This window comes from Eptatretus burgeri, chromosome 8 (genome assembly GCF_056783735.1).
Source record: "Eptatretus burgeri isolate ZD-2024b chromosome 8, Ebu_testis_v1, whole genome shotgun sequence".
NCBI lineage: Eukaryota > Metazoa > Chordata > Myxini > Myxiniformes > Myxinidae > Eptatretus > Eptatretus burgeri.
This window is the reverse complement of record NC_140968.1, coordinates 8,980,133-8,998,768: the sequence shown is the minus strand read 5'-3', so window position 1 is coordinate 8,998,768 and position 18,636 is coordinate 8,980,133. Positions and strand designations below refer to the sequence as shown.

General features: G+C 42.2%; 1 pseudogene across 1 annotated transcript in view; it reads right to left on the bottom strand.

The window, feature by feature from the left end:
- LOC147021055 (uncharacterized) overlaps positions 1-3,039 on the bottom strand; it is a 92,909-nt pseudogene extending 89,870 nt beyond the window's left edge. Inside the window, exon 1 of the transcript XR_015061315.1 lies at positions 2,911-3,039. The product of XR_015061315.1 is annotated as an uncharacterized LOC147021055 (transcript). The remainder of the gene's footprint in view (positions 1-2,910) is intronic.
- Positions 3,040-18,636: the final 15,597 nt, after the last annotated feature.

The following is an 18,636-nucleotide window of genomic DNA, read 5'->3' as shown; positions in this document are numbered from 1 at the left end:
TCACCGCAGGCAGGTCGGTGGTCTTTCTGTCTTCTACTGTCTCCTCCCCCCCCTCTCTGTCTGCGATATTCACCCCCGCCCCACCACCCCCATATTTCCGCAGGGTATTCAATATCCACCAGGAACCCTCTTCTGGTAAAAAAAAAATACCAAAATCAATAATCAATGCTCACCGTCACTCTTTCATTCCTCTTTATTCCCACCTTTGGAACGAACTCCCACACTCTCTTCAACCGCACTCTTCCCTCCAGGTCTTCAAAACAGCTGTTCTCCACCACCTCTTCTCTTCCCCCATCCAAAACCACAATCTTTTCCACCCCCGTTAATTCACCCAAAACTGCCCCTCATTCAAATTTGCTGCTTTGTGAAGTCCTGAAAGTCCCTGGAGTGTACATCTTGTTCACCCCGTGTTCCCTAATGTTCCCCGTGTTCCACATATCTCCTAATGTCTTTGTTCCCCACTGTTTTGTCCTTCCCTCTCGCACCCCTCTTGCTGTACGTTGTTTGTTTGCTCTCATTCGAGCCTCGACAACATTCCACACATACACAGCCAAGTGGTGAATATAAACACATATATTGAAGTGATGACACATATTAAACACACACCTGGAGGGCTCCGTTCCACCTTCTGAAACCCACAGATGGAGAGAAGAACAAACAAACATCTAAATTTACTTTTACTTGAACTCTCTCACAGATTCATCATGAATTTACACTTTCCGAGAAGATAAATATCCAGGTTCAACAAGTCCGGTGGCGATAAACAACCACGAGGTGGAGCAGTAGAGTCGTCTCCCACCGAACACCCGGAATTTAGGTCGTGACCCTCAGACAACACCGAAAGGTCACAGGTCCCTTAGCGGACCATGGTCGCCAATATTTTGACGGCGTGGGGTAGGGTTAATTGCCCAATTTCAATATACCTAAGTACCCACGTTGTCAAGCTACCGGGGAAAACCACACCCTCGACCGACTTTGTCCGAACCGAGTCGCTATCACCGACTCGGATGCAGCGTAACCAAGCAGAAGCCACCAAGGCCACGCCGGACCAAATGAACAATTTACAGCACGAACGGCCTTACTATTTGTCAAACCCACACCGTGCTGGGTCAATGAAAGAAAACACGAACAACAAACTGGAACATTGAACACGGGGGTTTATTTATAAAGAATAATCGGGGAGGGGAGACACAGAGCAGAGTTATAACGAATTAAAGAAATGCAAACCAAGGAACACAGGCACTTTACAGTTTCTACTTACAGACGGGGCCCACGGTCGGACGCACAGGCGCGCGCACGCACGCGAAACTGAACCCTGTGGGTCTTTAGTCAGTAGAGCCGGGCCGGGTTACCTGTCCTGCCTCGTGCAGTCACACCGACCTGAACCACCACGGTGGGACTCAAACCCACGACCTGAAGTCCATGGTCCACGACCCTGGCTGCTCGGTCACCAGACTTGCCCACCAAAGGGCAGCAGACCGCTCCAACCATGACCACGACCGTGTGCAGAGCCCTCATCGACAACCACTGAGCCACGACGACAGACCGCTCGGCAATCTCCATGATCTCTTCTCTCTGCCGAACCTTAGTCCTGACCACCACTCTACTCTTCTGAGGTGGGAGGGGTCTCTTCTCCTCGCCACTCACCTCCTGATTGGACGAGGGGTTGTCAGACGACTCGTGGTCACCTCCCGATTGGCTGGGGCGTGCGTGTCATGCTCGCCTTTCGCTCATTCGCTGGAGTTAAAGTCTGTGCCCTGCCTTGGGGCGGAGCCTCAATCCGAAGCGACGGAGGCTCCGCCCACGCCCTCAGCCAAAAACACGTGGACAATGGCGACGGGGGTCGAGTGTGGGTCGGCGTCGCTGTGGTTGTTGTTGATGTAATAAAAACCCAACTTAAAAATCACTCGTAGCGCACACACGAAATTCCCATTCGACATAGGGGATGGATGATAATGACAAAACACATAATTATCGAAATAACTGAATTACGGGGACTCTGGCTGTTTGTGTGCACAAGGTTTCCAAATCCGAAACAATACATCCATCCACACATACATACATACTGTACCGATGCAACCAAGGGGTGAATATAAACACATATATTGAAGTGATGATACACATATCATACACACACCTGGAGGGCTCCGTTCCACCTTCTGAAAACCACATGTGGAGAGAAGAACAAACAAACATCTCAATTTACTTTTACTTGAACTTTCTCACCGATTCATCATGAATTTACACTTTCCTAGAAGATAAATATCCTGTTCAACAAGTCCTACACCGTCATCTCACAAACTAGATTTGTACATGAATGGGAGATGTATAGGTTCCTAATGGGGATAAATATCCTGATGTTCCTGATAAATAGTTCCTGATGGGGGGGGGGGGGCAGGGCCAGCCTGATGGGGGGCAGGGCGGCGGGGGCCAGTCTGATGGAATGTCGGTGGAAGGTTAACGAGGAATGTTACATTTTAGACCCACACGATCGTTTTGAGTTTATAGATTATTAATCAGGGTTTTCATCTCCATTCAGATTATGAACGTTAAAAACCCCACAGAACAGATAAAGTCGGTAATCGAACCTCGTACCCTCGTTTCTCCTAATTTCGAGATCAAAATGGATATTCAAGTCAATTATAAAATGTTGCTGGTAGTTTTGTTGTTAAAAAGAAGAATGAGGTTTAATCCTCGTTGTCGGAAGTTTAGTGATGATGTGATTATAACACAATGTGGTGAATAAAACAAAAGGAGTGAAAAACACCTCATTAAATTAACAATCAATCACCTCAACAAACATTCAATAAAAACCCCTTTAACTTTCCTTCATCGACGTCGTCAAGAAACATAAAATTATTCTATATTTAAATTCACATTTTTATTGTTAAATTAGAATTCCCAAAATACCTCTTCCCATCAGTCCCGTCCCGACCACGAGGATCTCGATTCGAGGTTCTGTTCGAGGTTTACAGGAACAACAACCCGGAAGTTCTTCATCGTCCTTTGGTTCTGCTTCTTCTTCTTCCTCGTGTTCACTCTTCTTTTTGTTATCACTGATCTCCACCATTGTAATTGACGGTTTTGTTGTTTTGTAAAATACTCCAAGAATGAGGAATCGAATATTAAACCGACATCGGAACGTTACAAGGTTTTCACTATACACCTCCTGACCTCTGACCCCGAGTCTTCTTCCTCATCGTTCCTTCTCACTTCCGGTCGATACACAACACCACGTGTTGAGGTGGGGCCCCCGTTGTCCGTCACCTTACATCACGTGGGTTGATTCAGCCTGTCATCCTCCTGAGATCGTCAAAACAAGGACCATCCTGGAAACAAGGGGTCGAACATCACCGGCACAGCCAAACTTCCAGCAATGATGCAACCAGCAGCAATCGGCTGTAATACAAAACCATAAAAATAAATTATTCTCCCGCATTGAAACACAAATTTACAATCCGAACATCAATATCTGCAGCACATGGTTAGTTCACTCGAGTGACCTGGTCCAAAGTACAATCCACATGGTTAGTTCACTCGAGTAACCTGGTCCAAAGTACAATCCACATGGTGAGTTTACTCGAGTGACCTGATCCAAAGTACAATCCACATGATTAGTTCACTCGAGTGACCTTGTCCAAAGTACAATCCACATGGTTAGTTCACTCGAGTGACCTGGTCCAAAGTACAATCCACATGGTTAGTTTACTCGAGTGACCTGATCCAAAGTACAATCCACATGATGTTACTGAACTCCACAAACTGACATGTTCCTTTTGAGATATAACTTCAACAACAAGGGAAAACAAACATTTCGTTTCCCATTAACCTGTAAAAACATGGTTTTGGTTTTACACTAAATTCCTGTTTCACTCCCACATGCCGGAGTGAGTGATCCAAAGATTCCAACTCAAACAATTTTTTTTTTTTAATTGATTTAAATTTCCTGAGATGAGATTTCGGCCAACTCCATCAGTCCACGTCAGTGTACATTTACATTAATGTAAAGGTCATCAGTATGTAATTAATAAACATTGGGTACATGGGATTTAAACTTCAATTCACTGCATCATGAGCCAGAGGTTCAGAGGAAAACACCAACAGGCCAAGCAAACACTGTGTTGGACCAAGGGTTTTATAAACAAAGGTGTAAATTGATGAAGTGATTAATCCAGAAAACCTGCAGCACCAGAAACATTTGCAGGGAATTAATTAATGTGATTAATCACATATTATAATTGATAATGTCGTGTGACTTTCCACCTGGTTCTACTGTTGCGTTGTCGGGTTTCGGTGGTGATAACGGCCGCTAATCGGAGCAGTAGGGCCGTCCCCACCGACACCCGGAATTGAAGGTCGTAACCCTTGGATAACTCCAAAGGTCACGGTCCCTTAACGGACCGTGGACGCCAATATTTTGATGGCGTGGGGTAGGGTTATTTGTCCAATTCCAATATACTGAAGTACCCACGTCGTCTAACTACCGGTGAAACCACACCCTCGGCCGACTCTGTCCAGACCAAGTCCCATTGACCAACTCGGGTCTGGCATGGCCAAGTGGGAATTACCAGAGCCGCGCCGGTCCGAATGACAACTTATGGCACAAATTGCCTCACGAATTCTCCAGCCCGAACATTGCTGGGTCAATGATAGAAACGACAGGTAATGAACTGGAACATTTAACAGATATTTATTTACAAGAGAGGGAGACACAGAGCAGAGTTATCACGAAGAAAAATGCAATGAACAATGAACAATCAACACTTATACAAGTTCTACTTGACAGACTGGTGCCACATACACCAAAATAAAATGGAGCCGGCCTTTATTCTGACCTCCAGCCCGGGAGGATTGGCGAGCTGGAGGGTCAGAGTTCTGCTGGTACCTGGCCGCGTTCGCACGGTCTGCCGACCTGCTCTTGTGGAGCTCGGGATTCTTGTGGACGGGGATTGGGAAGATCGGACGCTCCAACCACTACGGTGGGATTCGAACCCACACAGACAATCTCGCACCAAGCGCGAAGGAACCAAGACGAAGAGGCAGAAGCCAGCTCGCACCAACATGGAAGATGGCCAGCAGACCAGACGAGACGACCCAGACGGATCGCACCGACAATTATTCAATCCCTCCTGCGAGGTGGGAGGGATCATTCCTGAGTTAACTCTGCCTCCCATTGGACCGAGGGGGGGTGTCGGTGGCCTGCCCCCCGAAGTGGCTCTGTCGTTGTTTCATGGCTTTCTGACTTCCCATTGGCTGGAGCGCCTCGGCTTTGCTCGCTCTTCGTCCATTGGCTGGAGGAAACACTCCCTGCCCTTCTTCGGTGCGGTGCTTCGATCTTCGGCGATGGAGGCTCCGCCCATGCTTTCAGCCAAAAACAGTCGAGAATGGAGTCGGTGCGCGAAGGTTTGGTTGGGTGGCAGAACGAAGCAGGATGTTGTTGTTGGGGATTATTAAAAAACGAACTACAAAATAACTTGCAGCGCACACATGTTATTCACGTTAGTAGAGGAATAATGGGGCTTCTGAGGCATCCTTGCAAATGAATGGGGAAAATGGGGTAAACTCTATGAATTAAACCCCGAAAACCCCGAAACAGGAAACTGAATCCTCCTCCCACACAAATGGATGGGGAAACCTTTCTGACTCAAGACCCATCAGGTCAAAAGAGGAGAATGATTTTCTCCCCCACCCCTGCCCCCTCTGACTCTCGGTCCATGGGGTCAAAAGAAGAGATCGATCTCTGCCCCATTTCAAACTGATTTCCTTATATATATTCACTCCATTCAAAGAGTGATCCAATAAATATTTGTCCATGTTCTCTTCGAGGTAATAAATTAATTTTCCGATTTCATTCATCACCATCGAGTATATTCGCAAATATTATTTTAGAACTTAGTTCTTGGTTTGCCTGTCTTTGTTGAGCAGAAATAAAATGATAAACTTCTCTCAATGCTCTTGTTTGTCCACCTCCTGAGCCGCATATCATTTTGAGATTGTAGTAAATTGTTTTTCTCTTGTTCAATTGATAAGCATTAAAGTTTTCAGTCCATTCAAGGATATTTATTTTTTCCTTTGCATCCTCCAACAAATTTGTAATTAAATTTATCTGCTTATTTGTTTTATTTACTTTTACCCCAGTTATTTCTTCAATAAGACTTATTTGATGTTTCTCACATTCGTTATGTTTCCCATTTAAATATCAAGGCTGAATACATCTCTACTCTTTAGTTTGGTTATTCCTTAGTTCTATCATTTATACATCAGTAAAAAGACGCCTCTTAAGCCGCTCCCACACCTTGACGTTTCAGCCAGCGTATGCCGACGTATGGAAAATTTGGCGAATACGCTGGCACATGTCGAATACGTTATGGGTAAGTTTTGTGTACGTTAAGAGCACGCTGAAGCACGCTGGCATACGTCGTAGTACGCCGAGCTCGTCGACAAATTTTGTGCATGCACAAAATTTGTTGACGTGCTCGGCGTATGACTCACACGTTCCGCATACACTGGACATAAGTTGTAGGCACGTATTGCGATCGTTGACACACGTCGACACATGTTACTTGTAAGTTACTCATCAGTCAAAATACGTCGAGGTAATGTCTAGCGTACCCAAAACTTATTTCTAACCTATGAGTAACGTGCTTTCAACCTATGTGTAACGTATCTCCAAAGCATATTGACGTATGTAGACGGATTTGACGTCTTCCCGACGACCACAGAACTTACTGAACACGTTTCTAAATTACAGCTACCGTATAATGGCGTATTGGCAGCGTTTAGGGGAATTGGTATATAAAAATGGTGTTCACAGGAGGAACCCATCAGTGTTCCAGACTCCATGGTGAGCAGATGTCCATGTCATCAGAGAGATGGAGGATCCGGCAAGGCTGAGACGAGAATACCTACTAGCTGTCCTCCAACATCAACATGACCTCAGTGATTTGACACTGTACCAGTTGCGGGCCAATAGAGCTAGGAGAAGAAGAGGTGAATGGAGGAGAAGGAACTGGGTGAGACCATGGATGGGGAGGCGACGGCAGTTTGGCATGTATGACTAGCTCATGGTGGAACTCCGTAACGAGGAGTTCTTCGACGTTTTCTTCGGCATGACGGTGATGTTGACACTTCGATGTCTAGTGCGGTTATGATTTGAATCGTCGAGCAGCAGCCTTTTAATAGGCTACACCACGTGATCGTCGGCGATACGCTGCCGCGCGCGATGCAAAAGTTAGACCATCGTTGGGCATAAGTTGTGAACGCCGACAACACACTAAGCATTCGTTGGTATAAGTTATCTATAAGTTATCGAAACGTTCTGTGTATGTTACTAATACGTTATGCATACGTCCAACTCATTATGAATACACTTTTTTACGCCCAAAACTGAAAAAAAAAGTTCAGCGTACGCCAGCGCTTTAGATAAATTTTGATAGGTTGCCATACGCTGGCTAAATTGTCAAGGTGTGACAGGGGCTTTAACACTTATACTTACAACCATAAGGGATACTCTTGATTCCATTCTCTAAAATATATCTTTTATCATTAAAAGCTCCTTATGCTTTCTTATTTTTCTCTTCTGTATATAATTGATGTTTATAACTTCTTATTGTATTCAAATTTTCTGTACTCTTCTTTAAGGTTAAACAGTTGTAATAATGTTAAAAGTTTATTGTTTCCTTGATTATATTTTTCTTTATTCTCTTTAGCTTCTTATCACATCTTTCAATGTTATTATTATCAATATACGTAAAAGCATAAGACTTTGATTTCAAACCCACAAATTCACTCATGACCTTTCCACCCAACTCATCCTTAAACTTTCCAATAACCTTTTTATTATTTAATGAAAACAACATATTATCAGACTTATAATTACTTGTATCATACATATCAATATTATCGATCATATCCTCAAATACATCACTTGTCATAATTTCTAATATAAAACTATCCGTATCCATATATAACAATAACACATTATCCTTATACTTTAATTTTAAATTATTATAGTAATAGTCATCCATTAACGACTTTGACAAGTCAAGAATTGATGTTCCTTTATAAATCGGTTCATTCATTTCAAAACTCTCTTTCCTCAAATGAAAAGCGCAAAAGTTCTCTGAAAACACCTCCACTCGTTCAAAACTTGGTCTATTGATTAACTTTGAAACCTGTTTCCAAGATGCAGAAAGTCTGATGTTTTGTCGATTCCTAACATTTTCCATAGTCTTTCCAAATACAGCATTATTCATTCATTTATAAAAGTCCTTCTCAAAATCTGTTCTTGCTTCTGTTCTCCTTTTTGTATTCAAATCAATATATTTCTTTAACCAATGACTTTGTTTAAATTTCATAATTCGATGAATTTTCCTCACTTTCAACACAGCAGATAAATATTGTCTCAAGTTCCTTTGATGTAAAACATAACTTTCTTTATCATTTAATGTTGTAAGTAATTTTTCTGGAGATTTAGCTTTCATATTAAATGACTGTTGGTCATCACTTAACCATTCTTTTCTTGGACTTTCTTTATCAGGGGCATAAGGAAGGTCTTTATGTTTGTTATGAAGTTCTTCTGGATATTTTAAAACAACCTCAAAATAATATCCAACTTCAGCTTCATCCAATTCTTTTTGAGAGGAGATTACAATGTCAAGTAAAACTTTTTCATAATGTTTTTCTTTAACGCATTTAAGTTTTCCATAAGGTAAAGATTGAGACATAGCCCACCCATACAAATTGTTAGCATCATAATACATCAGGTAAGAGTTGTCCTCATTCTTATTATAATCAGGAAGATATTTGTTATTTGCTTTAGCATATATCTTGCAACATACTTGAGATATTCCTCCTCTTTTAGCCTTCTCTATCATTAAAAGCATATCTATATCACTAATTAATTACAAATTTTGTTTTGTCATTTTTCAACATGGAACTCCAAGACAAGCCCGGGGCTGTGTAATCGTGAACGGGGTCAAATCCATAAGAATTTTTGTTATGACAGACTGTTCTAAAAGTTTCAAACACATCAACCAAGAACAATACATCAGTTTTAAGATACAAATCATGATATTCTCCAAGATTCTTTATATTAAACTTCTCCCAAACCTTTTTAGCTTGTGTATAATCTCACTCGAAAATATGAGATTGATTCAACTTGCTTTAGAAACTTTCCCTTGAAAGAAGTTGTGTTTCTTTAAACTTCTCAAATGAATCCATATAGTCATACGGATATATTCCCTTTTGTAATAAGAGATCAATCTCTTCTTGATTTGAGAAATATGATTGAAGACTCAGGAACTTTTTAATATTTGATAGTAAGTTAGATAATGGAATTGACATTAACTTGTGTGTGTCAAGAAATCTGATATGGGTAATGGGGGATGGATGAATTGTTTTTGTGAATGAGATGTATTTTTGATCTGTGTTTGCAATGGCAGAAATATCTCCAGATGTCTTTGAAAGTTCATTTTTAAATAGATGTGTGTCATATGAGCATTGTTGTGAAGAAAGACAGGAATAAAATTTGGAGGCTTGTAATTAAGATTACAATGAGAATGAGCTGGACCTCTATATTTACCAGTAAGATGAAAGTGATCCCTAACCTTGACGTCTCCCTCAACTTCCTACTCACAAATATGACAGATACTGTTCTTCCGAAATTCGTTTTTCTCTCCCTTTGTTAATGACATTAGTTTATAGGTTTTCACCATTATTTCTCTGAGTCTTATACAGTATTTTTCCAATCATCTTACAAACTCCTCTGGGGCATCTTCTCCTCGATAAAGTTCGAACTTGTATTCATCACCAACAGCCGATTTGATATTATGACAGAAACCACAAGGAGTACGTTTTTCATATTTATTTGTGTCTGATTTATTTGGATTTGGAGGAGCAGTATCTATCTTTTCAAGGATACTTTCAAAATCAGCATATATCACAAACGGATGTTTTATAGATTTGTTAAAATCTTTGAATAACATGTTTGTACCTGCTTTTGGTCAGTTGATTACGGTTGATTTACGATTACTACAATATTTTGAATGTTGATTTAATCGTTCTTTTGTGTGAAAGGAGTTGACACATCTCTTAAGGCCCTGTCACACCTTGACGATTTAGCCAGCGTATGCCGACGTATGAAAAATTTGTCTAAAACGCTGGCATACGTCGAACACGTTATGGGTAAGTGTTGTATACATTAAGAGCATGCTGAAGCATGCTGAAATACGTCGTAGTACGCCGAGCTCGTCGAAAAATTTTAAGCATGCTCAAAATTTTTCGACATATGGCAGCATACGACTCACATGTTCCGCATACGCTGGCCAGAAGTTGTAGGCACGTTATGCGATCGTTGACACACGTCGACACACGTTACTTGTAAGTTACTCATAAGTCAAAACACCTCGAGGTAATGTTTAGTGTTCCCGAAACTTATTTCTAACCTATGAGGAACGTGCTTTGAACCTATGTGTAACGTATCTCCAACGCCAATTGACGTATGTAGACACATTTGATTGACGTCTTCTGGATGACCACATAACTTAGTGAACGTGTTTCGAACTTACAGCTACGGTATAATGGTGTATTGGCAGTGTTTAGGGGAATTGGTATATAAAAATGGTGTTCACACAGGAGGAACCCATCAGTGTTTCAGACTCCATGGTGAGTAGATGTCCATGTCAGTAGTAGTAGGTGAGCGTGATGGCGAGGGTGTGGGTGATGATGGATCCTCCTTGTGCCCGCGTCCACGGCCAGGAGACTTCTTTTCAGCATTCTTTGAAGTTTTCTTGGGCATTTTTTTTCTTCTTTATGTTGATCTATGCTGAAATATTGATGTTTTTTTTTCAGTTTTGGGCGTATTCATAACGAGTTGGACGTATGCATAATGTATTGGTAACGCACAAAGAAGGTTTCGATAATTTATAGATAACTTGTACCAACGAATGCTTAACATGTTGTCGGCGTTCACAACGTATGCCCATTGATAGTCTAACGTATGCATAGCGCGACAGCGTATCACCAACGATAATGTGGCGTAGCCTATTAATAGGCTGCCGCCCAACGATTTAAATCATAACCGCACTTGAAATCGAAGTGTCAACATCACCATCATGCTGAAGAAAAGAAAAAAATATATATAAAAACAACCATGGAGTCTGGAACACTGACGGGTTCCTCCTGTGAACCCCATTTTTATATACCAATTCCCCTAAACACTGCCAATACGCCATGAAACGGTAGCTGTAAGTCAGAAACACGTTCAGTAAGTTCTGTGGTCGTCCGGAAGATGTCAAATACGTCTACATACATCAATGTGCGTTGGAGATACGTTACACAGAGGTTCAAAGCACATTACTCATCGGTTAGAAATAAGTTTCGGGTCCGCTAAACATTACCTCGACGTGTTTCGACTCATGAGTAACTTACAAGTAACGTGTGTCGACGTGTGTCAACGATCACGTAACGTGCCTCCAACTTATGGCCAGCGTATGCGGAACGTGTGAGTCATACGCTGGCATACATCGAAAATTTTTGAGCATGTTAAAATTTCTCGACGAGCTCGGCGTACTACGATGTATGTCAGTGTGCTTCAGCATGCTCTTAACGTATACAAAACTTACCCCTAACGTATTCGACGTGTACCAGCGTTTTAGACAAATTTTTCATACGTCGGCATATGCTGGCTAAATCGTCAAGGTGTGACAGCGGCTTTAAGGAAGGAATTTGTAATTTGTTCAGGATGCCAGCGATAGCTCGCAGACTCTTCGTGAACGCTGCCGTGGGATGTTTAACATCCACCAACTAATGCCGGGAGATGGGACACCTATTTAATGTCCATCCGATGGATGGCACACATATTGGTGAACGACCCTGCCTGTGCACTCTCTCCCAAGCCTCTTAACCTCAGGTTCACATTCTGCCTTTGGTACTTACCTTTCCTCACAGGTAGCCATCTCTTTTGTGTCTCAATGGGCACTCGCAAAAGCACAAACTAACACAGCACACTATGATGACAGTGAAGGTACTCATGCAGCAAATCTCTGTGAGAATAAAGTTAAGCCTTCACTTTTGCCTCTGAGAAATGTGGAGAGACATTTCAGAACATTAACTAGAAGGGTACTTGGTAGAGTGCATACCTTTGCCACACAATGTCGCAATAAACAGATCGGGCCCATTAACTTTTTGGTGTTTCATGTTATCGTTTTTGGCCCCGTCTCTCAATGGTGAAGAATCACTTAGAAAATGAAGTAATTCTTGCAGCCAAATCTGGATTCGGATCTTCACCAAAATCAAATCAATTCTTCCTTGTCACACACCCAACCTGTCCACGAAGTTTCATCCGAATCCGTTCACAACTTATTGAGATATCGTGCTTTATATTAGTTTAGCTCCATCTCTCAATGTTGAAGAATCACTGAAATTATCAGATCCGGATCTGGATTCGGATCTTCAAAAAATGTAATCAATTCTTTCATGTCACACGCAACCTTTCCACAAAATATCATCCGAATCCGTCCACAACTTTTTGAGATATCCTGCGCACAGACAGACATAAAGGGGTGAAAACATAACCACCTTCACCTTCGGTGGTGGAGGTAACAATGTCGGCAAGGCCCAAGAACAGCCAATCAGAAAAGAGCACAACAGCCCCTGAGAGGTTCCACAGGATTTGGAGGAACAGATAGTTACACAGATCAAGGGAGTGAATCATTACTTCGGTACGTCCTCAGTGTTGATAAAGAACAACATTACATTGACTGTCGATGCTCATAGAACCTCAGCAGCTCCCACAATGCGTCTACACAAAAATTCGTGCATCATCTTCATTAAATTTGTGAAATGAATTAGAAATTTCCGAAGTTCTGTTTAACCATGCACCAAATGATGCACTGAAGTCTTCCTGGAACTTATGCAACATTTCCAGGTTGATACATGGTTTTTATTTTTTTTAATGACAAATAAATCTCAATTGAAGGTTGGTGGATGGTTTACAAAAGAAAATGGAACAGAATCTGTGGATCATCATATTTACAAGGGAATCCTCTCAACTGAAACATTTTACCAAAGTTCAAATAATATTTTATGAGTGAGGAACAATGTCTTTATTTGTTCACGCTTTGATCTGGCAACACCAATTACAAATGCTAAAAGAGGAAATTTCTTCAACAATTTATACAACCCCTGACTGTCAATTGTTCCGCCAACTCTTCCTTTACAGCTACACAGCCAGGCACAGACCCTGCACACTTCTGGACGCTTCATGTCCCCCACACCAAACCTCATGGGGCCAGTGGAGATTACAAATTCATGATAATTCTCCCACACAGAACACAACTGTATTTTCTTGTCTTTTAAAATATTCAGCGGCATTTGTCTTAACATCACTGGATATACTCTGCACTTTGTCAAGGTGATCTTCTCTGACAATCATCACTCCCCATCATCAACACTTTCCAATTTACCTTTTTGGCAGTTTTCTTATTCATGATATACCTCGAGCACACACAAACTGACGCACACCCGTACCCACACACACTGAAACGTTGTGCACAAACTATTTCATCAACACGTTCAGAACATTCACCTTAAACCACCATAAAACATTCCACATTGTTCCACTGCAAAAGTTTCAGGAAATGATCAAATGTACTTGAGAAGACTCAATTCCACAATTATCCTGAACACATAATTCATCGTGTTTTTACAAATACAAATCAGTGTCATACATTCATCCATTGGGCCCATACTCTGTGCAGAGCGTTGGTGCCGCATAAACAGTTTCCTTGGCTATTGGGCACAATCCTGGACGGGTCGCCACGCCAACACAAGATACCAGCAAACTTGCACTCATTTTGCCGACCTCGGAAGGATAACAGGCAGAATCAACACTTCCTGGTATTAATTCAACATCAGAGTGGGATTTCAACTCAGGATCCTATGACCAAAGCTCACCAATCTTACCATCAAGTCAACACCAGGCTTATACATTTGTCAAACAGCAAAAATGATCCTTAAAAGTTCAAGTCACAATCATACATCCATCCAGCAGCAAAAAGGGGTCCTTAAACTTGATGTAAAATGATGTTAACCCATGGGACTTCAAGTCCTCCTGCACTCCTCTGGATCCTGGATACCTCAAGCCAAGGGTCCTTGATCCTCACATAACTCAACAGATGTTCCAAGATTCCAGATCTCACAGCGCTCAGGATACAGCACTGATCAACACCTTTGGACCTGAAAGCACAGTGCAGTAAGTGTCAACCTTATGCAGCACCTCACTTACGTGCCAACAAAGAATCAGCAGGCACCTTTCAGTTGCTCGAGCTGTGATTCAAAATCAGCGGAGCGACTCTCAAAGCCCCTCGAATGTTCGAATGCCCGGATCAAAATATTCAAACCTGGCATGGATTTCCCACATTCTAGCTTCCTCGCATGGGTCACGAAATCCAGCTTTCCCGGCACGGATTGCCAAAACCTGGTTTGAACTCAGATCTTTCAGCGCGAAGCTCCCAATAAATGACAACTCAATTTCCTCAGGCTCGCGTCACCCAGTTTGGACAGAGGCAAGGCACATGACTTGCGTGAATGCAGGACGCAGTGAAAGGGTCAGAGAAGGGAAGTTGTCGTGGTTCCCTTTCCTGCCCCTTTAGCTGGCCACCTGTGTCCGCCTCACCTTAGCCGATGTGACCTTGACCTCCGGTCTCCCAGGCCCCCCCCTTCACCACCGGAACGTTGTGAGCCCTGGTCACTGCGCCAACTTCTTTGGTGGAATCATTGGAAACTCCAGTGGAATCGAACGTCACTCTAATAACACCAGTTCCAGAGTGAGTTGAATCACTTATTTACGTGTACACTGAAAGAAACAAATACACAGATCAACACCAAGATGAGATGCTGTGAACTTCCTTCACTCCGTTCTGTTTTCCAAGCCCATCATCTTTCGAGCAAAATTATTTACATAAAAAGAGTGAAGGAGGGGGCATGGGTTACACAAAGAACAGTACTTGTTATAAAAGCTTACTGACATCTAAATGGCCTGTTAAGATGTTTCCCAAGCTGAGAACATTCCAGCCTCAAGGTAAAAGGTGGGATTTTCTGATGATACACAGCTGTGTGCAGTATTTTTGGACCAAACACAGTATTCGATAGGAATGGGGATGGGTAACTGACAAAGAAACATTGTGAGAGATGGGGACTAGGTACAATGCTTGACAAGATAGGGATGCATATTGGCAAGCAACCCCAACTACCCTGAGTTTTGCAGCTGCGAGCTTATCAGCCGAACATTCCAACCTGCCCGGTTACGGGGCAAGTGGGTTTTAAAACACACTTCCATGATTCTCCTTGGTGAACAACACCACACATGATGACAAATCGACTTCGGTTCATGACAATGCTTTGCAATAGATGAGACCTTTACAAGCATGTAAAACCACACAAGAGGAAACGAGTATCATCAGTTCATCACCTCAAATGACAGAAAATGGTTAGTGCAGCATATTATACATTTCACAAGACATAATTAATTATTTTTCTTCCACAACCCCACTTCAGGTGTGATATGTTTCTTTTGTTGGATTGCATTTTTGGATTGACCACGCTGATGGCGCGATATGGTTCTTTGATATCATTGAATATTTTGCTTGTTATTACTGTAATGTTCATATTAATACAAAAATACCGTACAAATTTCTCACAGCATGAAACATTGCTTATTCTGAGTTTGGAAATACAGTACGAGCAGATGCATTCAGTAAAAACAAGCAGTGTCATGATGCATGTGTGTTGTGGATCATTTATTGGAGAACAATTTTACTATTCCTGTTCTTGGTTGATTTGCTGTAATATTTTTACTGTTCAACTGTAGAATAATTGCAGTCATTAATCTGATTGGAATGTACATTTGTCTTTAAACCGTCATGTCTTCTTTGCTGAACACAGGAATTTATGACTGGAGATAATTAATCAAAATTGTTCAATGACTTGTCAATTGCATCAGTAACATGTTTCCTCTTCAACTATATATAATGCACAGTAACAGTATCTATCATTGAACACATGAAAGTATTCCCCTGAAGTTTGTAACCTAAATTATCAATGACTGCATCTTGACAGAGTTTTCATTTTATCTTTGGGGGTTTTGATCAATCTCCACCTGCAATGCTCAATAAACTGTTGAAGCAAGACAAGTCGTTCCCATTTCACGTTCCGCATTTTTTTCACCTGCAGAACTTTTAAGCTAAATCTCACTTGGCTGCACATAGATTAGTGCAGGCAAAACCGAACAAGAGGCCTGGAAAAGGATTTTAAAACATTTTCTTCAAAGCTGGCATCCATCATCGTTTGTGAGGGCACGGGGTCTTGCCCCGTCACTTCCAAACACTGGAAGCTCACTTCCAAACATAGCAAAGTCGTGGAATCCATCATCGCAGTTGATGTAAAATCTATACATTTTATCCAAAAGTCTCATCTCAAGTCATCAATTTGGATTCAGACGAGGTCACTCGAACTTGCATCTGCTGCTTTGACTTTCTCAACAATGGTTGGAGGCCTTCAATATCAGACACATCAAAGCCGTCTCTCTGGGCATATCTCGAGCTTTTGATGTGGTCTGGCATCCCACATACTCTCCAAACTGTTTGCCTATTGAATCCCAGGCAAACTCCACTCTTGAAGCCAACTTGGGGCTCTCAACAGAACTCTTGAAGCCTGGTGTTGGCTTCGTGGTTATGGTGGCGGCTTGGGATCCTAGGGTCTTGAGTTCAAGCCCTGTTGGACACTGAATTAAAATACACCAGGAGGTTGACTCAGCTTATCATCCTTCCAAGGTTGGCAAAATGAGTACCATTGTACTGGTCAGGGGGACACTGCATCAGCGGCATAACCACGTCCCAACCAATGATGCAACCAGCAGCCACAGACTGCACTCGATCGAGAGAGAACAGAACTCTTTCTTCTCCTCTCCTTGTCAAGGCTGGACTTCCCCCAATGCAGTGTTCTCAGCCCCATCTTATTCCCAATATTCATCAAAGACATCACAGATTCGCTGGAAAATCCTCATTATCTCTTTGCTAATGACTCCACTCTCTGCCATGACATCCCTCATCCTTCTGACAGACAGAAACCTCTTCCCTCACTTTTGACCTTGACAAAAATCACAAACTGGTTCAACATCTTTCTCTCTTCCCCTTTCTCTCCCCAATGACTGAACCACAAACCTATCGACTTTCTCATCAACCTTCTTGAAGAGGTTCAGTCACTGAAACTCTTGGTTCTCACTCAAAGCAAGCCACATTTCAAAGTTGGCCCCCAAAACCAGACGGGACATCCTCCTTCATGCAGAGTCCTTTGTTGGCACACCTGAGCTTCTATCCACCGCCAAGGCTTTCATCCACAGCTTAATGGAGTACTGCTCTTTTGTCAGGGCTGGCTCCCGTGGCTCACATCTTGCTCAGCTTGAAGCCGTGGAAACGAAGGCTTTCAAGATCATTGGAATTTCTCATGATGAAGCTGAGACTATCGCTTCACCATCGCCAACACGTCGGTGGTCTCCATCTTCTTCCCACTCTTTTCTGGTCCTTCACCCTCCATATGCACTTTTTCTCCAAGGTATGTGCAATATGCACGCAGTCTTCCATCAACCCCTTCAGAGTTCAACCGCCAAAATCCAGAATTACTGCTTACCTACACTCGTGTATTCCTTTTTCCTCACCTGTGGAACCACATTCCACACTCGATTCAATCTGATTCTTCCCTCCAGGTCTTGAAGATATCTGTTCACCACCATCTCAAGTCATCACCCATCCAAAAGAATGAAGTTTTATTCACCCGGTAAACAATCCCTCAGTACTTCCAACATTTTGCGTATGTGTCCAACTTGTCCACCCCTTACTCTAACCCTCATCATTACCTGGATCCCATATTTGTCAGTCTCCATCTATTTTCCCCTCCAAACTGCTGTTGACGTTTCCCCTTTCTCCTGCTGTTCCCTTTGTTTTGTTGTGTACTGATCTGTTTGGTGTCCGAGTTATTTCATGAGCAGACACCATGTATATAACAAAAAGTCGAGAGTTGAAAGAATGTTTTCCTCCTTCTCATGTGCAAAAGACACAGTGAATGAGTGAAGATCGAAAGACAGTGGGTCAGGATGAGAGAGAGGACTTAAAATGGTGTTTTGCATGTTGAAAACTCAGAAGGGAAGATCAGGATTGGACGACCATTCATCCATTGCCTTTTTCCTTGGGATAAGCTCAATGTCATGATTGTGAAGAACACCAGAAATGTGGGATGCCATCCAGACCAGGGCTTTTGAATTTTGGCATCTTGGTGAGTGTTTCATAATTTTCTGTTTGGCAATTATCACTTGAGGAATATCCTCTCGATGTTGCTTCTTCTTTAACAAGTTTTGGACCTGTTCCACCTTCTTGTTTTGTTCTTTTCAACTTTCATAAATCCCTTTCCAAAAATAGTTCATCTTTTTCTGGGGTGATTGCAACAGTCTGCTTCCATTTCAGCTTTCTTCAATTTTGAGGTCCTCGACCTCATTTTTCACATCCTGGTATTTTGTCATTTTACTGATTTCTGTGGCATGTCATCCACAGTCATTGGGAACTGAAACCTCAAAGAAAAATG